Source organism: Bufo bufo, chromosome 6, assembly GCF_905171765.1.
Source record: "Bufo bufo chromosome 6, aBufBuf1.1, whole genome shotgun sequence".
NCBI lineage: Eukaryota > Metazoa > Chordata > Amphibia > Anura > Bufonidae > Bufo > Bufo bufo.
The window spans coordinates 30,493,189-30,514,810 of record NC_053394.1 but is presented as its reverse complement, the minus strand read 5'-3'; the positions used below and the strand labels follow the sequence as shown (position 1 = coordinate 30,514,810).

Sequence of the window (21,622 nt, the reverse complement as noted above, 5' to 3'; positions counted from 1 at the left end):
GTGGAAACATTTTGCTTTGGGGGTGTTTTTCTGCTAAGGGCACAGGACAACTTATTCGCATAAACGGGAAAATGGACGGAGCCATGTATCGTGAAATCCTGAGCGACAACCTCCTTCCCTCTGCCAGGAAACTGAAAATGGGTCGTGGATGGGTGTTCCAGCACGACAATGACCCAAAACATACAGCAAAGGCAACAAAGGAGTGGCTCAAGAAGAAGCACATTAAGGTCATGGAGTGGCCTAGTCAGTCTCCGGACCTTAATCCAATCGAAAACCTATGGAGGGAGCTCAAGCTCAGAGTTGCACAGAGACAGCCTCGAAACCTTAGGGATTTAGAGATGATCTGCAAAGAGGAGTGGACCAACATTCCTCCTAAAATGTGCGCAAACTTGGTCATCAATTACAAGAAACGTTTGACCTCTGTGCTTGCAAACAAGGGTTTTTCCACCAAGTATTAAGTCTTTTTTTGTTAGAGGGTTCAAATACTTATTTCACTCAATGAAATGCAAATCAGTTGCTATCTTTTATTTAAAGTTATTTTTTCGATTTTCCTTTTGATGTGCTATCTGCCACTGTTACAATAAACCTACCATTGAAATGATACTGTTCTGAGACTTTTCATTTCTTTGTCATTGGACAAACTTACAAAATCAGTGAGGGGTCAAATAATTATTTCCCCCACTGTATATATATATATACACTGTATATATACTGACTATGAAATATATTTATTTTATTGGAGGTTTAACATGACCAATATCCCTAGATCTCGGCCTGATCAAGCATCTGTGGGATGTGCTGGAAAAGTCAGAGCTAGGGACTTACAGGAGTTAAAGGGGTTGTCTTATCTCAGAAATTGGTGGCATGTCGCTAGAATATCAGATAGGTGTGGATCCCACCTCTACGACCTGCTCCTATCTCCGGAATGACTTCCCCTCCCCCCGAAGTGGAGAGCGCTTGCGCATGCACAGGGGCTCTGCATTCACTGCTATGGGAGTTTTGCTAATATCCAAGCGAACACCCTTGAATGTTCTCAGAAAACCTAGAGGGGTGAATGGACAGCGCACCACAAAAGCGCGGCCACCCTCCATTCACTGCTATAGAAGTCGAGCACACTATTCATTCACTGCTATAGAAGTCGAGCACACTATTCATTCACTACTATAGGACGCCCAAGAACAGCGTAGCGCTTGCACTTACTAGGCTATTTTTACGAAACTCCCATAAATGGGGAGCCCCTGCACATGCGCGGTGTGTGCGCTTCTTCACTTCGGGGGCCCCGTTCTGGAGAAAGGAGCGGGTCTCAGAGGTGAGAACTGCACCTATCTGACCGGGATGGCATATCCTAGCGATATGCCACCGCACCAATGTCTGAGATGGGCCAACCCCTTTAAAGGATCTGCTGACGTCTTGTGCCAGATACCACAGGACACCTTCAGAGGTCATGTGGAGTCCATTCCTCGACAGGTCAGAGCTGTTTGGCCGGCCACAAGAGGAACCTACACAGTATTAGACAGTTTTCAATGTAATGGCTGATGCGTATAATTGGGAGCTGGGGGCCCAACACTGAAATACAAAATCTTTTTCTTCCTTTTGAAATTCTTGTATAAATCGAATTAATAATAAACCGGGCTCGTGTCATGTCAGACGCGGAGATGTCCCCAGTGGTGAGGCTTGCTTCTCATGCATCTCGTCTTCTCCACTCGTCCTGTGATTATCAGCGTGTCGCCAGGTGATTGTGACCTTGAAATACGAAATTATATCTTAAAAGAAAAGATGTCGCTGGCTTCTTAGCTGGCAAGCTGGGAGCCGTGTTTTTATATCCTGTGGGGCAGGTCTCTGAGGAGTGTCAGCGGAGTCATCAGGGGTATGGAGAGACCTTGGTACATGAGCTCATGTAATCGTACAACCAGACCTTGAGGAACCTAGATGAGAAATAAAACCCTGGTATCATGGCTGGAACAATGGAAATCAGAAGTGTTGAGCAGCACAACTGTGAATGAGCCCTTCCCAGTCATTTTAATCCTGCCTGTAATGATAATGAGATGACTGCTGAGAACTGATCAACCTATTATTACTCCTAGTTGCCAGAGTCACCAGGGAAATTCACTGATGAACCAGGTACAATAGGGCTAGCTCACCTTGCATTTAGAGATCTGTTGTATCTGTCTCATTCTGGAGAAGTAGCACTTTTAATCAATATGCAAATGAGCAGTTAAGTGCACTGAGGGCGGGTCCAAGTCACCCTATGCACCTTTGATCCTCCTGCTTCCTGTGACAGCCCCTCCCCTTCTTCTTGATTGATACCGCCAGGTTCCTGCAAAGTCATTGTGCCTGGCTTAATTTGCATATGGATTAAAAGACAGACTCCCTTTAAAGAGGTTCTCCGGGCTACAGATATTGATGGACTTACCTCTGGATAGGTCATCAATATCAGATCGGTGAGGATCCAACACGCGGCGCCCCTACCGATAATCTGTTTCAGTTTAGGTGTGGCGAGTCGGCCTAGTGGGCTTAGTTGCAACTGCTGTAACCCTTATAGTCAGTATCATACTTTCAATGGGAGCAGACAACGCAACGACCATGGGGCCCAGTGGGAGGGGTGCGACGCTGAACTCTTTTCTTCTGTTCCCGATGGGAAAACACTGGATTTTCATTATGCCACCACTAGGGGGAGCTCAGTGCAAAGACATGATTAGAGCTTCCATTGCAGACAATGGTAACTGCATAAACTTCTGTGCCCTGAGCTCCCCCTAGTGGTGGCTGTAGGCAGACAACTTTGTGACATATGAAGTGAAGCAGGAGTTTTATCAGTGTATTTATGCCACAATGTGTTATACATAGAGATGAACTTTAGAGGCATTCCGTTATTCATTCCGTCATAATAGAAGTCTATGGGCTGCATAACGGATCCGTCCCATTTTCGTTTTTAGAATTGATTATTTTTAACTCTATTTTGCAGCATCTCGTTTTCCTGCAAACAAATAATTGCACCAATAATAGTTTGCCTGCAATGAACGGAAGATAAGAAATCTCTGTACATTACAAGTGCCCAGATTACCCCATTATGTAATGAATATCACCAGATGCAAGAAATTACCAAATCGAACTTCCTACTTGAAAGTCTTCCTATCAGCATTATACCGCAAACAGTGCAGAGATTGTACTAAAGTTAATAATACTTTACTCTACCACATAATTAACTACAATGGTGGCTGATAATACAAATACATATGTTTAACTGCACGGTGCATGAAGCAAATAATGAGCAAACTCTGCTAATCCTATATTATTAAAAGATATACAGAATTCTTAAATAAAGAGACGTCTGTGCAGGATTGGTTTTATAACAAATGGGACAAAATAGATCCCCCTACCATTTTTAGGACATCTTTTTTCAAAATCCAGAAACAGTTCATTTTATGTTACCTGGTGGCCTAGAGTATTGAAAGAGTTTGTTTTATGTTCCCTGGTAGTCTAGGGAACTGAGTAAATTTCACCCTCCATGGTGGTCTAGGGTCATGAAGTAGTTATATGTTCCCTGGTGATCTAACGTACTGAAAGAGTTTGTTTTATGTTCCCTGGTGGTCTAGGATACTAAGTTAATTTCACATTCTCTGGTGGGCACTGAGTTCATTTTATGTTCTCTGGTAATCTAGGGTACTGAGTTATTTATATGTTGTCTGGTGATCTATCTAGGTTACTGAAATAATTATTTTTATGTTCCCTGATAGTCTAGGGGACTATGTAAATTTTACATTCCCTGGTGATCTAGGGTACTGATAAAATTAGTTTTATGTTCCCTGGTGGTCTAGGGTACTAAGTTAATTTTATGTTTAAGTAGTCCAGAGTACTGAAAGAGTTAGTTTTATATTACTTGGTGGTCTAGGGTACTGAAAGAGTTAGTTGTATGTTCCCTGGTGGTCTATGGTACGGAAAGAGTTAGTTTTATGTTCCCTGATGATCTAGAGCAGGCATGCTCAACCTGCGTCCCGCCAGCTGTTGCAAAACTACAACTCCCAGCATGCCCGAACAGCCTACAGCTATCAGCCTACAGCAGGGCATTGTGGGAGTTGTAGTTTTACAACAGCTGGAGGGCCGCAGGTTGAGCATGCCTGATCTAGAGTATTGAAAGAATTAGTTTTATGTTTCCTTGTGTATAGTCGTTTGCTGAGGTCCACATGCGGTGGGGCTGCTCCCCCAATGAAAAACACGCTACAGTGTTAGGGGTTGAGCAGCTCCTCCAGTATTGCCACTATATTTCTGTGTTTTTGTCTTGTTTTATATGTAGTGTATGTGCCTTTACCTGGCATTTAAACACTCTTTTGCACCTGGTGACCTCCATCACATGGTCTGATATGGGTGTGGCTTGCAGTCTGGCTTTGTTCACATTGCACTAGTTGTCCTGCTAGGCGTTTGTGTGGAAGCCTGGCTGCGAGCTGGATTACATCACCTTCAGACCGTGTTCACACCACAGTTAGCGTAGTGGTAGGACCCTTTGCCATGCTGAGTGACCGTGACGTGGTGCATGAAGGGCTCCGATATTTTCCTGACAGGAATATATTGGCGAAAGTCTCAGCTTTTAATATCTGCATTTATGACTAGCCAGTATAGTCAGTGGCATATCCGTGTGGTGCATTTTTTTTTGTGATTTTTATGTTTCCTTGTGGTCTAGAGTACTGAAAGAGTTGGTGTTATGTTCCCTGGTGGTCTAGAGTACTGAAAGAGTTAGTTCTATGTTCCCTGGTGGTCTAGGGTACTGAAAGAGTTAGTTCTATGTTCCCTGGTGGTCTAGGGTACTGAAAGAATTAGTTTTATGTTCCCTGGTGGTCAAGGGTACTGAAAGAGTTAGTTCTATGTTCCCTGGTGGTCTAGGGTACTGAAAGAATTAGTTTTATGTTCCCTGGTGGTCAAGGGTACTGAAAGAGTTATGCCTCATTCAGTGATTTCCATCAGTGATTTTGAGCCAAAACCAGGTGCGGTTCTAAACACAGAACAAGTGCAAATCTTTTCCTTATACCTTATGTCTGTGGAGGCTCCAATCCTGGTTTTGGCTCACAATCACTGATGGAAATCACTGACGAAAACACTGATGTGTGAATGAGGCTTTAGTTTTATGTTCCCTGGTGGTCTAGAGTACTGAAAGAGTTCGTTTTATGTTCCCTGTTGGTCTAGAGTACTGAAAGTGTTCGTTTTATGTTACCTTGTGGCCTAAGGTACTGAAAGAATTTCCCTGATGGTCTAGGGCAGGGGTGGGATCAATAGACTGTGAATTCCACTCAGGATGTTTACAACAGAAAATAGTTTAAACAAGCCATCAATATGTAAAATGACACACGGCACAGTGTCACGGACCTCCAGCACCGGCTTTAGTCTTCCAGAAGAGATGCATTATCTGGTGTAAGCCCCAGATGCTCCCCGGGTCTCAGACGCGCTGACTCCAGACTCACGTTGCTCCACAGTCATCATCTGTAAGGTCTAACTCTATACTGTATTGCAAGGGGCAGGAGATCTAGGGTTCTTCTCCCTGCAATGGTCACCTTGCTTGTCCTCTTCGTGGTCTTTCAAAATACCTGCAAATGTTCCAGTTGTAGATGTCAGTGGAGCAGCCTGGAAGTTTAGTTATAGGATTACATTACATGGTAGCCCAAGAAACCCCCCTAAGGGGGGGGGGGGTAAAAAGAGTGAAGCCTCTGCCCTCCCCCACATTCCTCCAGCGCTCCCTAGACAAGATTTTGGACTGAACCTTCTTAAAAGGGTTCTGTGGGGCTAAAGCACTGATGGCCTCCTCCCTATGGGATGGGTGTAGCACTCATTCAGCTGACTCCCATCTCCCATACACATGCATGCTTGGCTCGGCATGTTCTGAATTGGGAGAGGGGAGTAGGATTGACCCTGTTGAAACCTAACTGCCTGATCCTTCTGTCTCCTGCATCTGCCAATGAGGGAGAGTCGGGAGGTCCCCATACACATTACATGGCCAACCAGTCCTGCCAAACTGATAGGTTTGGGTGACATTAATCTGATGTACATGGCTAACTATAAAGGGACCTTTTCTGCAGACCACCCCACATGACAGATCCTAACTGCCGGGTTCCGGCTCCGGCTCCACCACAGCTCCTGGGTCTCCCCGCATCAACATCTGGTTTGACATGGATCATGTGGCCGCAGAAGCCAATGACTGGCCACAGCGATGATGTGTCACCAATGCTTCATGTCACTAGGTCATGTGACGGGAGGGTGACACGTCAAGGAGCGAGAACACAGCGGTGGGGATCAGGTAAATATGATTTCCACCGCAGGTCCAGTCATGTGGGGGGGGGGGGGGGGGGTCTGCAGAATAGGCTCCAGGGGTGGACAAACCCTTTAATATAGGCTATAATGTTTGACCATCGGTGTCCGACCCCCTGGACCTCTGCCAATCAGAACAATGAAGCCGCTGCGGCCCCCATATTTACCATCTACTTAGGCATGGTGGCGCATCTGTTCAGGTGGCGGCTTCTGGTACTGCAGCTTGTCCTGCAGACTTGAATGTTAGTAAACGGCAGTGGTGGTGCTAAAGAGGACTCGCCCCCCCCCCCTCTCCTGACATGTCTGTTTTAGTATCTGCTTGCATTCCCCATGTAATAACAATTCCAGAGCCTCTTTTATTGTCACTCTATATTGTGCCACACCTCTGTTATTCCTGCTAGAAGTTATGAATGAATTACCAGCAGTCTGCAATAAAGGTCCATCTGGGTGTTACCAGTTGGTGGGGGGGTTGGTCCTTGCAAAGTCTGATACTATCCAAACAGTGCTGCCAGTGTCAGACTGTGCAAAGAAACAGCTGGACACCCAGCAGTAACACCCATCTGGACCTTTCTTGCAGACTGCTTGCAACTCATTCATAACTTCTAGCAGGAATAATAGAGGAATGGCACAACATAGAGTTTGCTCCCATCTCCTGCTGTATTTTGTGGTGAGGTGTCTGTGCCTCTCCGGTATGATGACGCCATTGCTCATGGGTCTATATTTAACACATTACATCTTATATATGAATTACTCAGCATGCAGACGGACGCCTCCGTAATTGCAGAGTACATATTTTACATCGTGGCAGTCGCTGGGCTCATATATAGATGCATCCATGACGTGATGTAACGTAGTCCTGAGAAGTTATCAGCAATACCTGATCTGACTGTTTGATGGATGCTGTGCCTGGGGGCAGGAATCGGCACCCAGATAACCTGGGCAGGAATCAGCACCCAGCTAACCTGGGCAATCTGGATAAAAAATGCAGGGTGACCACGCCAGCAATGCCCAAGGATACAGAATCCATGGGGCACCCCTCTAACGCTGCACGGGTTCTGCATTTTATCAGATCTGTCTGGGGAATTCAGTAATGAAGCTCTCCTGCCTCGTAGACATGCATCCTCTGCTGATCATCTGTCGTTTCCTGACCACTGATGGTGGAGGGTGTGGTGGAGTAGCTTGGGTGGACTATGGGCGCGACTTTCAGGTTGGCACTAGGGGCACTAGAATGAATTACCAGGGGTGACCAAAGTATTCAAGGCTTTGACTTGCACCGTATTTACCTGCCTCCATTTACCGTCTCCTAAAAGGGGTTGTCTACTGTGTCAGACCCTTCACCCCCTGGAGAATCCTCTGGTGGGCCAGACTGTCCCTTAATGTGTGTAATGCTGGCGCCATCTGTTTTTCCCCTGGTGGTCATGGCAGCGCAGTACTCGCCCCTCCTGCTGCACTGCGGTCCGTGCCATGCCTGCCTCCGGCTCTTGGGACCTTGCAAAGTGCACACGATTACTCACCCCAGGTCTTAAAGGGCATCTGTCGTCACTTACCAGTAGGTGGCCGCTGCAGATCAGTGCTTGTCTGCAGAGTCTGGCATTTCCATATGTGGGGCCAGTCTGTTGAAAAAAGGCTTTTTATCATATGCGAATTACCCCCTAGGTGCAACAGGGGTGGTGTCGTTGCACCCAGGGGCTAAGCACCCTGTCTGCTATGCCACACCCTACTGCTGTGATAGAGACAGGCGAGGCAGTGAAAACATATTCACACCTGGCCCTTAAGTCTAGTAGGAGCGCCTTCGACACATGCGCAGTAAAGGGATGGGGGCAATCTCTATCCCTTTACTGCTCATGTGCCAAACGGCAGTGCATACATTAAGCAGAACCATAGGTCCCAACAGGGTTGCACCTAGCCTTTCTGCTGCCTGAGGCGAAAAACCGAAATAGCGCCTCTATTCGCCAGGGTTTCTGTTTTTTACTGCATGGACTAATGCAGCAGAGCAGGGGCTATGCCCGTCTGTGGAGCCGGGGGACTCTGTGACAATAGCTCCACAGCTGCTGTCAGTTACAGAGCTACAAAAAGGAGAGCGGCTCAGCGACATAAGTGGTTGAAACAGAGAGGAAAACCTCATGAAATGTAGATGGTTCTTAAAAGTATAAAAATAAGAAGTGCAATGTCTTCCTGCGCTCCCTGGAAGAGACGACTGCAGACTCGCTTAGATCTTCCGCCTTCTGTGACAAAGCACCTTACCTGCTCCCACCGGCGTCCCTCCGGGATTCTCGCAGCGCTGCGCGCCAGATGTCGGCTGTAGCCATCTTCCTGGATTTACACTCGTCTAATCTGCGATAATAATTACATGAACCCGGCGTCTCTTCCAATCCCCGTCTACAAGATATACGGACCTGACGGGAAACAGCGCACGCACAGCCGCAACCGCGCCGGCCCTAGTGTCAGGTTACCGGCTCCGCGGCGCTAGTCTGTGAATCTCAATCCATGTTCCCACGAATTATACGTTAAAAGTATAGTCACATCTCACACATTGGTGGCATGTCGCTAGGATGGATCATCATCATGTCAGATAGGTGCGGGCCCCATTTCTGGGACCCGCTGCTATCCCCGGAACGGGACCCTTGAAGTGAAAGAGAGCGGCTGTCATGGCGCGGTGTGGGTAGTAAACTCCATCGAACACAGGAGAGAAGCGAAAAGGTACTAGGACTGGAAACTAGGGAAAGGGGAAAGGTCACCACCTAGTGAATCCCTAGACCGAGCCCTGACTACTATCAGTATGGTAGAAATGTTCATACACTGGAACCTAGGGCCCTATCTGACCCTAAAGGTCCCTGGAAATAGTGTCAGGACAAAAGATGACCTGTTCCTTCCCAGCTGAAAGAACAGGAGACTTCTTCAGGCCGAATACCAAAAGATAGGGGAATACAACAAACTAGAAAATAGGAAAAGAAACTTAAGCAGGAGCTCAGTGGAGAACCAAACACCAGCACTTCCACAACCAGAAAGGAGCTATCAACCGCATAGCATGGTGGGTGAGACCAGAATAAGTAGAGGAGTTATAATGACCACTTAATCTACACCTCAGACCAGAGGTGTGGTCATACCCAGCAACAACACAGAAGAGTGAAACCAGAGAGGCTGTCAGATCACATCACGTGCAGCCAGTCTCTTAGATCTTCTGACCCCTGTCACGGGAGGGACCGTGACAGCAGCTAAGCATGCGCAGTCGTCCTCTCATTCATCGCCCTTTTATTCAGAAAATAGCCGAACCCCATACCGGTAAATGGAGAGTGCGTCACGCGTGCACAGTCCTGACGAAAAACTTTCAGTATCTGAGATGAGGATGCACCAAAGCCTAGATCCAACTCTACAGACATCAGAGCTCCAATATGATAAATACATTAAAAAAAATAAAGAGGCCCTGTCACCGCTCCTGACACGTCTGTTTACATAGCTACATGCATTCCCCATGTAATAACAATTCTGGAGCATCTATTCTTATGGCTCTGTGTTGTGCCATTCCTTTATTATTTCTACTAGAAGTTATGAATGAATTGCTAGCAGTCTGCAGTAAGGGTACAGAGGGGAGGTAACCAGTTGGGGGTGTGTACCTGCACAGTTCGACAATGGCAGCACTGATTGGATAGAGTGAGTCTGTGCAGGTAACACCCCCAACTGGTTACCTCCCCTCTGTACCCTTACTGCAGACTGCTAGCAATTCCTTCATAAATTATCTATCTATCTCATATCTATCTATCTCTATTTACATCTCATATCTATCTAATATCTATCTAATATCTATCTATCTATCTATCTATCTATCTATCTATCTCTCTATCTATTCCCATATCTATCTATCTCATATCTATCTATTATTCATCTATATATTATCTATCTATTTATTCTCTATCTATCTATCTATCTATCTATCTATCTATCTATCTATCTATCACATACTCTATGTACACAGTGTTTTCCATGCCGATCGTACACATTAGATTGCTGTGGATCGGATGCTCGTTCAGCCGACAGCTATCTTTCCCGATCCTCCCGTACACCTGCATCCTTGGCTCGGCCGAGCATGCATACGTAAACGTAGTGAATGCGAGATGGATGAACGCCGCTGTCAGACTCCTTGAGCGATGCTGCAGTGTGTACAGCGCTGGAGAACCTGTTGGTGCTGTAGTGCTAATAGTAACTAACCCCCCCCCCCCCCAGCGGGTGTCATGGCGGCTGCAGCGCCTCCGCTCTCTGTATGCCGCGTATTTCTGTCGTTTTTGTCAGCGGCTATGTTTAGTATGCACACGGCATATCAGGATGTGAATGAATTCCTGGGAACAGTCTGTCTCCATGGGCACAGTCGGTACAACTGTAGCATATGCGATATGTTTGTGCAGCGCCAGCCCGTGCGTGTACGCGCGCGCTCCTCTGTGTACACGTGTTTGCTGAATTCCCGGCTGCCCGTGACGTGCGCTGCGGTGTCTCAGCCTCTCGCCGCTCACATGTATCTCACATGTGACACCACGGACACAGTTAAGAATTAACTCCTGCCCCATTTTTTCAAGCAGGATGACCAAATATAAAGAGTGCAAGAGGCGAGGCTGCGAGGGGGAGGGGGAGGAAGCACAGCGGCGGATGATGGGGGTTATCACAGCCAGATGTTGTGCAGCGATTACGCTGCGGCTTTAATTATAAGGCTGGAACGAGGCCATAGAAATCCATGGAAGAAATGCCCAGTAGGGGTTAATTAAAGGGGTTGTGAGACATTGAAAGAAACAGCGTCGCCATTGTGCATGGGCGGCCGCTGGAACTGCAGCATTCATGTCAATGGGGCTGAGCTGCAATACCAGACACGGCCTATAGACAGTGGCGGTGCTGTCTCTGGAAGAAGGCAGCCTTGAGTTGTCTTGGCCAATATTGCAGAGTCCACAGGAGTTGTCACGAAGCTTTCTGCAGACCCTGAACGGTGTATAAAACTGTATTGTTATGCAGAGCTAAACTGGCGTTGCTTCTTCCTACAGCACTGTCAGTCTTCACTGTAGCTCTTGCATTCTATTCTGAGTTGTCAAGGCCATTATTGCACTGTCCACAGGAGTTGTCACCAATCTTTCCACAGACCCTGTCCAGTGTATAGTTACCCAAAGTTAGGGCTTATTCCCACGACCATTGTGGTTCCGTTCTGTGCATTGGGGACCGCAATTTGAGGGCAACGTCCGTGCGGCGGCCGGGAGGGATCGAGACCCATTCAAAGTTCTAGTGCTTCCGCGGGGTTCTGATCCAAGCTTCCATTACGCATCTCCATGATTGCGGACCCATTCAAGTGATGCGGAGTGCACACGGGCCGGTGCCTGTGTATTGCGGACCCGCCGTATGCGGGCCGCAATACGGCCACGGAACCACAATGGCCGTGTGAACAAGCCCTTAATTTTACATCACTTTTTCCCTGCAGCTCTGAATTGGCCAGTGTCAGTGTTCACTGTAGCTCTTGCATTCTATTCTGGTTTGTAGTGGCCATTATTACAGTGTCCACAGGAGTCGTCACCAATCTTTCTGCAGACCATGAATGGTATATAAAGCTGCATTATTATGCTGAGCTAAACCTATGTCGCTTCTTTCAACCTCTGTCAGTCTTCACTGTAGCTCTTGCATTCTATTCTAAGGTATCATGGCCACAGGAGTCGTCACCAATCTTTCCACAGATCCTGAATGGAATATTATGCAGAATTACTTTTACATCACTTTTTCCTACAGCTCTAAATTGGATCGTGTCAGTCTTCACTTTAGCACTTGCATTCTATTCTGAGTTGTCGAGGCCAATCTTTCCACTGATACTCAATGAAATATTATCGTGCAGAGTTAATTTTACGTCCCCTTTTCCTATCATTCTGAATTGACCAGTGTCAGTCTTTACTATATCCTTTGCATTCTATTCTTCATTCTGCATTGTCACAGGAGTTGTCACAAAGTTTTCTATAAACTCTGAATGTTGCATAAAGCCGCACGGTTATACAGAGTAGAATTTATGTCACCTCTTTCTACCTCTCTCCAGAGGTCAGAGTCAGTCTTCACTGTGGTTCAATCATTCTATTCTTTGTTATCTTGGCCATCATTATAATTTTCCACAGATCCTAAATACCATGTGAAGCAGAGTAAAACTTACTAGTAGGCGGATTTAAATGTATGTCACTTCTTCCAGCAGTTCTGAATCTGTGTCAGTCTCCACTGTCAATCTGGCATGCTATTCATGAGCCAAGAGTCTGCAAATTTTATTTTATTTATTTATTTATTTATTTTGTTAGTCCCTTCCAGATATTGGAGTTGTAAAATTTAAATAAAATTTGGAATTAATCATTTTAAAATGATTATTTTTCCGGGTGTCTGAACTTTGCAACCTGCGATTTTACGTGCCAGGCGGAAATGTGATCATCGGCCACACGGTGGGATAATTGTGGTGCTTTATATTGCTGTGGCAACCGGGCCTAAAAGGCTGTATCAGATCTAAAAAACAGCGCCACCCCTTGTCCACAGTCTGTGTCTGGTATCGTAGCTCGGTTCATCAAGCTGCAGTACCAGATGCAACCTATGGGCAAGAGAGGCGCTGTTTCTGTTTTTCAAATATGATAAGCTCGCTACTCCTCCTCCTTGGAACCACCTTCGGATTGTGTCAGCCTGCTCGGGAGCTTGTAGGAGTTCCCCTTTAAATAATGCAAGGAAGCCTGGATGTAGTAAACAGGCACATCATCGTATTAATCTTCTGCAATTGCCGGGGGCTGTTTCTACCGTCCTGGTGGTTGGAAAGATAAATATACTGAGATGTTTCCACCTTTTCTAAATTAGGAGGAAGGTAATTGCCCCTTCCAGTAAAGAACGGGTTGCACAAGAAGTTATTTTTGGTTCTTTGCAAGCTAAACCCAACTGTTCCTTATTTTTATTTTTTTTGGGTGGTGGGGCCTTCAAAGTCTGTGTACCTCCAAAAACCAAGACTATACATAGAAGTGAATGATACAATTCTCTCTGCCTGCAGCCCCCAGTAGAGGGCGCTCAGGAGCTGACTGCCTACTGTGTTATTAGTGAGGTCTATGTATGAACTGTATGTACTGAGCTCCCTCTACTGGTGACTGCAGGCAGACAGAATTTGGAGCTCCCTCTACTGGTGACTGCAGGCAGACAGAATTTGCTTCTAGCCGTATGGCGGGGATTCGGAGCTCTGCATCAGAAAAATGGATCCTCGGCTGCTACCTTAGATGTATTAAGAAATGATTTAGGGGCAGAACTAGTCACATTAAAGAATGGACCCCCCCCCCCTCCCTTTTCTTAGGCCGGGATGCGACTTCTTCCTCTGCACCCCTATAGCTATACCACTGGCCACGACCACAAGATGAGACATTTCACTGCAGATGGTAGATTGCCCCCCTGCCTCTCTTTCGTGTTTGTCTGTCAGGTTGAGGTCAGTGGTTTGGGGAGCACAGCGCCATTACCCCATTAGGAGAGGCTGCTAATGACCGCTCATTACCTGGGATAATGAGCATGTGCGCGCGCCGTACCTGGGGATTCGGAGCAGAGCTGCTATTTCGTTCCCCTGGCCCTTCACCTTGAGACAGGTATCCAAGCAACTGCCTCATGTGGGGAATAGCTGCAGACGGCAAACATGTCGTCCGGGTTCTACTACAGCCGGCGTTACAATCCGGGGAGCGAGCATTCTGGGAGACGGAGACGGACGGAAACTCTACCATTTTTCCTGTTCATTGCAGTAAATTCTGCATTTGTCTCTGCGATATTTTATGCATCGCCTCCTCAACATTTCCAAATGTTTCCTTTTGCTGTCAGCGAATGGAAACATGGTTAGGGCTCGTTCACACGACCGTATGGCTTTTTCAGTGTTTTGCGGGACGTTTTTAACGGATCAGTTTTTCCATTTTTTGTTTCAGTAGTGTTTCCGGTTCAGTTCCGTTTTTTCCGTATGGCATATACAGTAATTACATAGAAAAAATAGGGCTGGGCATAACATTTTCAATAGATGGTTCCGCAAAAACAGAACGGATGCGGAAGACATACGGAATACATTCCGTATGTGTTCCGTTTTTTTTGCGGACCCATTGACTTGAATTGAGCCAGAGAACGTGATTTACAGGCCATATTAGGACATGTTCTATCTTTCAACGGAACGGAAAAACGGAAATAGGGAAACTGAATTTTTTGCAGAACCATTGAAATGAAAGGTTTCCGTATTCCGACTGTATACTAAACGCAAAAAATGTCCCATATACGGAACTCAAAAATCCTCCGTGTGAACAAGCCCTTAGGGCTCATGCACACGACCGTGCCGTTTTTTGCAATTTGTGGAATGGAACAGGAGGCCCATTATAGAAATGCCTATTCTTGTCCGCAAAACGGACAAGAATAGGACAGGACTCATAATTTTTGCGGGACCACGGAACGGAGCAACGGATGCGGACAACACACAGAGTGCTTTACGCATCTTTTGCAGACCCATTGAAATGAATGGTTCAGTATACGGCCCATATACGGAATCAAAATATGGCCCATATACGGAACGCATAAAACATTCATGTGCTTGAGCCCTTAGGCTGGTTTCACACGGGCGTTGCGGAAAAATGTGCGGGTGCGTTGCGGGAACACCCGCGATTTTTCCGCACGAGTGCAAAACATTGTAATGCGTTTTGCACTCGCGTGAGAAAAATCGTGCGTGTTTGGTACCCAAACCCGAACTTCTTCACAGAAGTTCGAGCTTGGGATCGGTGTTCTGTAGATTGTATTATTTTCCCTTATAACATGGTTATAAGGGAAAATAATAGCATTCTGAATACAGAATGCATAGTACAATAGCGCTGGAGGGGTTAAAAAAAAATAAAAAATCATTAACTCGGCATCTCCTTGTGTCTCCTTTGATGAAGGACCTGTGATGACGTCACTCCGGTCATCACATGGTACGTCACATGATCTTTTACCATGGTGATTCACCATGGTAAAAGATCATGTGACGTACCTTGTGATGACCGGAGTGACGTCATCACAGGTCCTTCATCAAAGGAGACACAAGGAGATGCCGGGCTACGCGAGCAAGTGGATAAAGGTGAGTTAAATGATTTATTTATTTTTTTTAACCCCTCCAGCGCTATTTTACTTTGCATTCTGTATTCAGAATGCTATTATTTTCCCTTTATAACCATGTTATAAGGGAAAATAATACAATCCACAGAACACCGATCCCAAGCCCGAACTTCTGTGAAGAAGTTCAGGTTTGGGTACCAAACACGCACGATTTTTCTCACGCGAGTGCAAAACGCATTACAATGTTTTGCACTCGTGCGGAAAAATCGCGGGTGTTCCCGCAACGCACCCGCACATTTTTCCGCAACGCCCGTGTAAAACCAGCCTTAGGCTACTTTCACACTTGCGGCAGTGTGATCCGGCGGGAAGTTCTGTCGTCGGAACTGCCCGCTGGATCCGCCGATTTGGATGTGACCGAAAGCATTTGTGAGACGGATCCGGATGCGGATCCGTCTCACAAATGCATTGCAAGAACAGATCCGTCTCTTGTCATGCGGACAGACGGATCCGTCTTGTATTTTTCACATTTTTACCGGTCTGCGCATGCGCAGGCCGGATCCGACATTCCGGTATTTTGAATACATTCCTTTGGGGAAAAATGCCGGATCCGGCATTCAGGCAAGTCTTTCGTTTTTTTTTGCCGGAGATAAAACCGTAGCATGCTGCGGTTTTATCTTTCGCCTGAAGACATCCTGATGCATCCTGAACGGATTACTCTCCATTCAGAATGCACGGGGATAAAACTGATCAGTTAGTTTCCGGTATTGAGCCCCTAGGACGGAACTCAGCGCCGGAAAAGAAAAACGCTAGTGTGAAAGTAGCCTTAGGCCTCATGCACACAGACGTGTTTTTTTTGCGGTCCGCAACATCAGTTTCCGTTGTTCCGTTATCCGTGTCCGTTTTTTCATCCGTGGGTCTTCCTTGATTTTTGGAGGATCCACGGACATGAAAAGTGAAAAAAAACTAAGTCAAGTTTGCATTGAAAATGATAGGAAAAACGGACACGGATCACGGACGCGGATGATTATCTTGTGTGCATCCGTGATTTTTCACGGACCCATTGACTTGAATGGGTCCGTGAACCATTGTCCGTGAAAAAAATAGGACAGGTCATATTTTTTTCACGGACTGGAAAAACGGATCACGGATACGGAAGCCAAACGGTGCATTTTCCGATTTTTCCACGGACCCATTGAAAGTCAATGGGTCCGTGAAAAAAAACGGAAAACGGAACAACGGCCGCGGATGCACACAACGGTCGTGTGCGTGAGGCCTTACTCAGAGGCTGATAAACAAATCTGACTGCAGTTCGCTACAATGTATCAAACCTAGCAGCCTAAGGCCCCTTTCACACGAGTGGGTTTTCTGCATGCGTGAAGTGAACGCACTGCACCCGCACTGAATCCGGACCCATTCATTTCAATGGGTCTGTGCACATGAGCAATGTTTTTTTACGCATCAGTTCTGCGTTGCGTGAGAATCGCAGCATGTTCTGTATTCTGCTTTTTTCACGCAGCCCTGGTCCCATAGAATTGAATGGGGCTTCAGTTAAAAAACGCATCGCATCCGGATGTAACCTGGATGCAGTTTGGGTGCAATACGTTTTTCACCGACGGTTGCTAAGAGATGTTGTTTGTAATTCTTCAGGGTTTTTTTTTCACGAACGTGAAAAACACATCAACATGGATTGCACCCGCACGGAAAAAACGGAAACACTGAACGCAGTTAAAGACAAAACTGACTGAACTTGCTTGTGAAATGGTGCGAGTTTCACCGAACGCACCCTGAGAGAATCCGTAACGCTCATGTGAAAGAGGCCTAAGGCTACTTCTAGATCTCCGTTGTGAAGTCCGGCAGGCTGTTCCAGAGCCGGCGCTGCCGGCCCCAATAAGTATAATGGGGTCTGACAGAGATCTGTACGCTGATCCAGCCGGACACAAACCGCTGCATGCTACAGTTTGTGTCCGGACGGTTCTCCGTCTGTCTGCAGGAACAGCGTGCCGGAGGTGTGAAACTGGCCTAAGTCTATGTTCAGCCGCATATCCCACGGCAGAAAGCGCTGCGCTGTGCTGCGGGTCCTGCCGCCAGTTTCCATGTGGACCCACTCTAGGTTCAGCAGAGATTCGGCCCAGTTTTCACCACTCACTGAATCCATGCTGAAACCTGCGCTGAAAATTCTCCGTCTGAACATACCCGAAGCTACCTGCACACGGGGGCCAGCTGTCTTGCAGAATTTCTGCACAAATTTCCATGTCGATTTCTGTGCGTGTCCGCGCTTAAATCTGTGAAAAGGTGGTCAGCGATGCCTCTGTGAAGCTGTCCGTGTATGGTCGATGTGTCCGTTTTTTGCTGTCCGTGTGTCAGCCGTGTTTCACTGACCCTGCACAATTTTCCAAGCATCTCTTCCTAATGAGCCGTGAAACACAGACCCATAGACTATAATGGGCGTGATGGATCCGTGAACACGGACATAATAGAGCATTCATCCATGCTAAAAACACGGACCCTGGTAAAAAAAACTGATATGTGAATACACACATTAAAATGAATGGGTCCTTGTGTTCTCCGTGGAGAACGCGTGCGGCGCGTGTACGTGGAACAATGACGTGTGAACGAGGCTTTACTTTCAGTTTTTGGCGCGGATTTGACACAGTTTAATGCAGATCGCAATTTTTCATTGAAAAGGGTGCACCAAAGAACAACACAAAAAAGTTTCAAAATGCGCACGGCAGGTCAGTTTCCGCACGGAATAAAAAAAGTGTATTATTAGGCTGTTTCTTTTCATGAAAATCCACATGGGATAAACCACGCATAATCCGCAATGTGTGCAGGTACCCTAGGGGCGGGTTCAGATGTGTGGAATCTGCCTTGTCTGGATCCACCCGAGGGGGTCATCTCACATTTTTGTCATATTTTCCTCAGCAGCTCCCTACTCTAAAAGCAATGTTTCCATTCAATGACAGCAAGCTGACATCATGAAAGTAAGCTGATTCAGAAAGCAAGGAAAGGCTGCTGTTCTCTCCTTCACGCACATGTTTTTTTTGCGCCAAATAAAAAGGATTAAAAATAATGCCTGACTTGACAAGGTCAAATGACTATTTTTTTTTTTAAGCAGAGAACAAAAAAACGGAGATCTATGGTAGAAAAACACGAGGCAGCAAGGGGAAAAAAATGCCAGACGCCGAGACTGGCGTGATCTTAGAAAAACTCAACTGACCCCAAAATTGCACTCACTACCTGCGCAGGTTGTGATACGTGTGATGCAGGGTTGGATTTCTTGCAACTCCGTGGTCGCGGTTCACGTTGACCGCAATCATTTCTATGCCAGCACCAGGGGCGCACCACCAATGAGGCCAGGTGAGGCAACACCAGGTAGGGGCAGGAGGGGGGCAGCGGAAGGGCTGTGGGCAATGAGCGCTTTCATTGTGGCAAAGGGGTTAGGTTGAGAAATTGGCATGGGGGGGGGGCGCCGTTTCAGTTTTCGCCTCCGGCACCAGAAAGGCTAGGAGCACCCCTGGCTAGCACTGCTACATTCAAACAAAACAATAGCAGATCTTGGGGAAACCAGCTACAAAAACTACTGCGGAGCCTCAATTAAAGGGAACCTGTCACCGGGATTTTGGGTATAGACCTGAGGACATGGGCTGCTAGATGGCCACTAGCACATCCGCAATACCCAGTCCCCATAGCTCTGTGTGCTTTTATTGTGTAAAAAAAACGATTTGATACATATGCAAATTAACCTGAGATGAGTCCTGTATGTGAGATGGATCAGGGACAGGACTCATCTCAGGTTAATTTTCATATGTAACAAATTGTTTTTTTACACAATAAAAGCACACAGAGCTATGGGGACTGGGTATTGCGGATGTGCTAGCGGCCATCTAGCAACCCATGTCCTCAGCTCTATACACAAAATCCCGGTGACAGGTTCCCTTTAAGAGTCTCAATGCAGCAATCCAAAGTGCAAAGGTCCCTGGGAAACGGTGCTGCGGTTTTATCTCCGTCCAAAATTTCGGAACACTTCCTGGAATGCCTTAATGCCGGATCCAAAACGGCACAAAACGGATCTGGCATTGCGGTCTGCGCATGCTCAGACCGCAAAAAAAAAAAAAAGAAAAATGCCGGATCCGTTTTTTTTCCAGATGACACCGGAGAGACGGATCCAGCATTTCAATGCATTTGTCCTACGGATCAGGATCCTGTATGTTCCTGTTTGCATACATTTTGACGGATCCGGCCAGCAGTGAAACCTCTGCCGCAAGTGTGAAAGTACCCTTAGGCTGGGTTTACACTTGAGCGTTTTACAGCGCGTTCAAACGCGCTGTAAAACGCTCAACTCATGAAAACCAATGCTTCCCTATGGCCCTGGTTCTCACTTGAGCGTTTTACAGCGCGTTTGAACGCGCTGAAAAACGCCTACGCTCAAAAAAGTTCTTGAGCTTCTTTGGGGCGTTTTGTCGCGCGTTTGTGGCCATAGGACACAATACGCGCGTTGACTATGGACAAAAACACGCACAAAAACGCGCGACAAAAACGCGCATATTAAATACGCTCAAGTGTGAACCCAGCCTTAGACTTGTCAGGGCGCCTTCACATGCGGCAGATTTTGGGGCAGAAAATTCTGCGACTGAAAAGCCTCATTCACACGTCCGTGTCCATTTTCAAATCCGTGAGAAAGTGGTCAGCGATGCATCCGTGAAGGATCCGTGTTTCACTGACACTGAACAGCTGAAAATTAATTTTTAAATCATCTCTTGTTAATGATCCCTGAAACACAGAGGGCGTCCGTGTGGCATCCGTGGTTTTCACGGACCCATAGACTATAATGGGTGTGATGGATCCGTGAACACAGACAAAATAGAGCGTGCGTCCGTGCTAAAAAAAAAACGGACCCGCGGACCGTGCTAAAACACTGATGTCTGAATACACAATGGGGACGCGTGCGGTCCGCGGAGAACGCTGACGTGTGAGGCTACAATCAGTTCCATTCACCTTCATGGGGCTCGCAGGGATCCATGTGCATTCTGCCCCTCTCAAATGAACGGAACTGATTTTCAGTTGCAGAATTTCCTGCCACGTGTGAATGCGCCCTAACAGAGCGGGGTCTTGACACAGAGACCACTTAACATGGTGATCTCTAAAGCGGGGAGACCCCTTTGCTTGGTTTTCCTCCCCTGGAGGGATTTCTGGTTTTCACTGTGTTGAAGATTCATAAATGGGGCTCCACAGTTATTTTGCATAGGACTGCTACATTGTGATCCTTGGACGTGACAGCAGTGGCAAGACCGAGATCGCCGTGTAGCCAAACCCTCCGGCAGAATGACATCTATTTCTTTGGCTTTTTTGGACCAGACCACAAACACAGAAAATGCTCCCCAACGTAGAACGGTAAAGTTACGGAGCTTTTCATTACACAAGGATAAAACTTTCTACACTGAATCTTCCCATCAGATATAACAAGTCGAGTCTTTGCTTTGCATATTTGGTACTGATCTGGAGTAAGATCCCGCTCTCTCCTCCATTCACTACCAGAGCTGCACTCAACCAGCACACTGGCAGCTGTAGCCTAATGCTGTGCACTCTTGTATTACCCATGGCAGGGGATTTCTTGTATTGGGCTACTTTGTGTTTTCTTTCTAAGGCTACTTTCACACTAGCGCTTTTACTGGATCCGGCAGGGGTCAGCAAAAACGCTTCCGTTACTGATAATACAACCGTCTGCGTCCGTTATGAAAGGATCCGGTTGTATTATCTGTAACATAGCCAAGACGGATCCGTCATGAACTCCATTGAAAGTCAATGGGGGATGGAACCGTTTTCTATTTTGCCAGATAGTGTCAGAGTTAAACAGATCCGTCCCATTGACTTGCATTGTGGGTCACGAAGGATCTGTTTTGCTCCGCATCCCAGGATGGAAAAAAAAAGAAACGCAGCCTGCTGCTCTCCGGTATGAGAACGGAACGCATTTTGGAGCCTTCCGTTCTGTTCAGTTAGGCTTTTTTCCCCATTGACAATGAATGGACACAAGACGGAAGCGCTTTTTTCCGGTATTGAGACCCTATGACGGATCTCAATACCGGAGAATAGAAACACTAGTGTGAAATTAGCCTAAGATAAGCGGCGCCTGAAGAGGCCTGGCAGCTGATTATAATTCCTCCGCCACAGAAAGGTATTATACCTTCCTTGGGCATCTATGGCGGATCTCCTGAGCATCCTAATTCAGGATAACATAAAACATAAAGTAACCATGTAT

At 46.7% G+C, this 21,622-nt stretch overlaps 1 protein-coding gene and 1 long non-coding RNA gene across 8 annotated transcripts in view; one reads left to right on the top strand and one right to left on the bottom strand.

Moving 5' to 3' along the window:
• The window catches only part of LDB1 (LIM domain binding 1), a 145,468-nt gene that overhangs the window by 40,845 nt on the left and 83,001 nt on the right, over positions 1-21,622 (top strand). The gene's annotated exons all lie outside the window — the stretch shown is intronic.
• Positions 1,473-7,934, bottom strand: LOC121005232. Its single transcript, XR_005779894.1, has 3 exons — positions 7,839-7,934; positions 5,451-5,573; positions 1,473-1,925 (listed from the first exon to the last, which is right to left on the bottom strand). It is a non-coding gene; the product is annotated as an uncharacterized LOC121005232 (long non-coding RNA).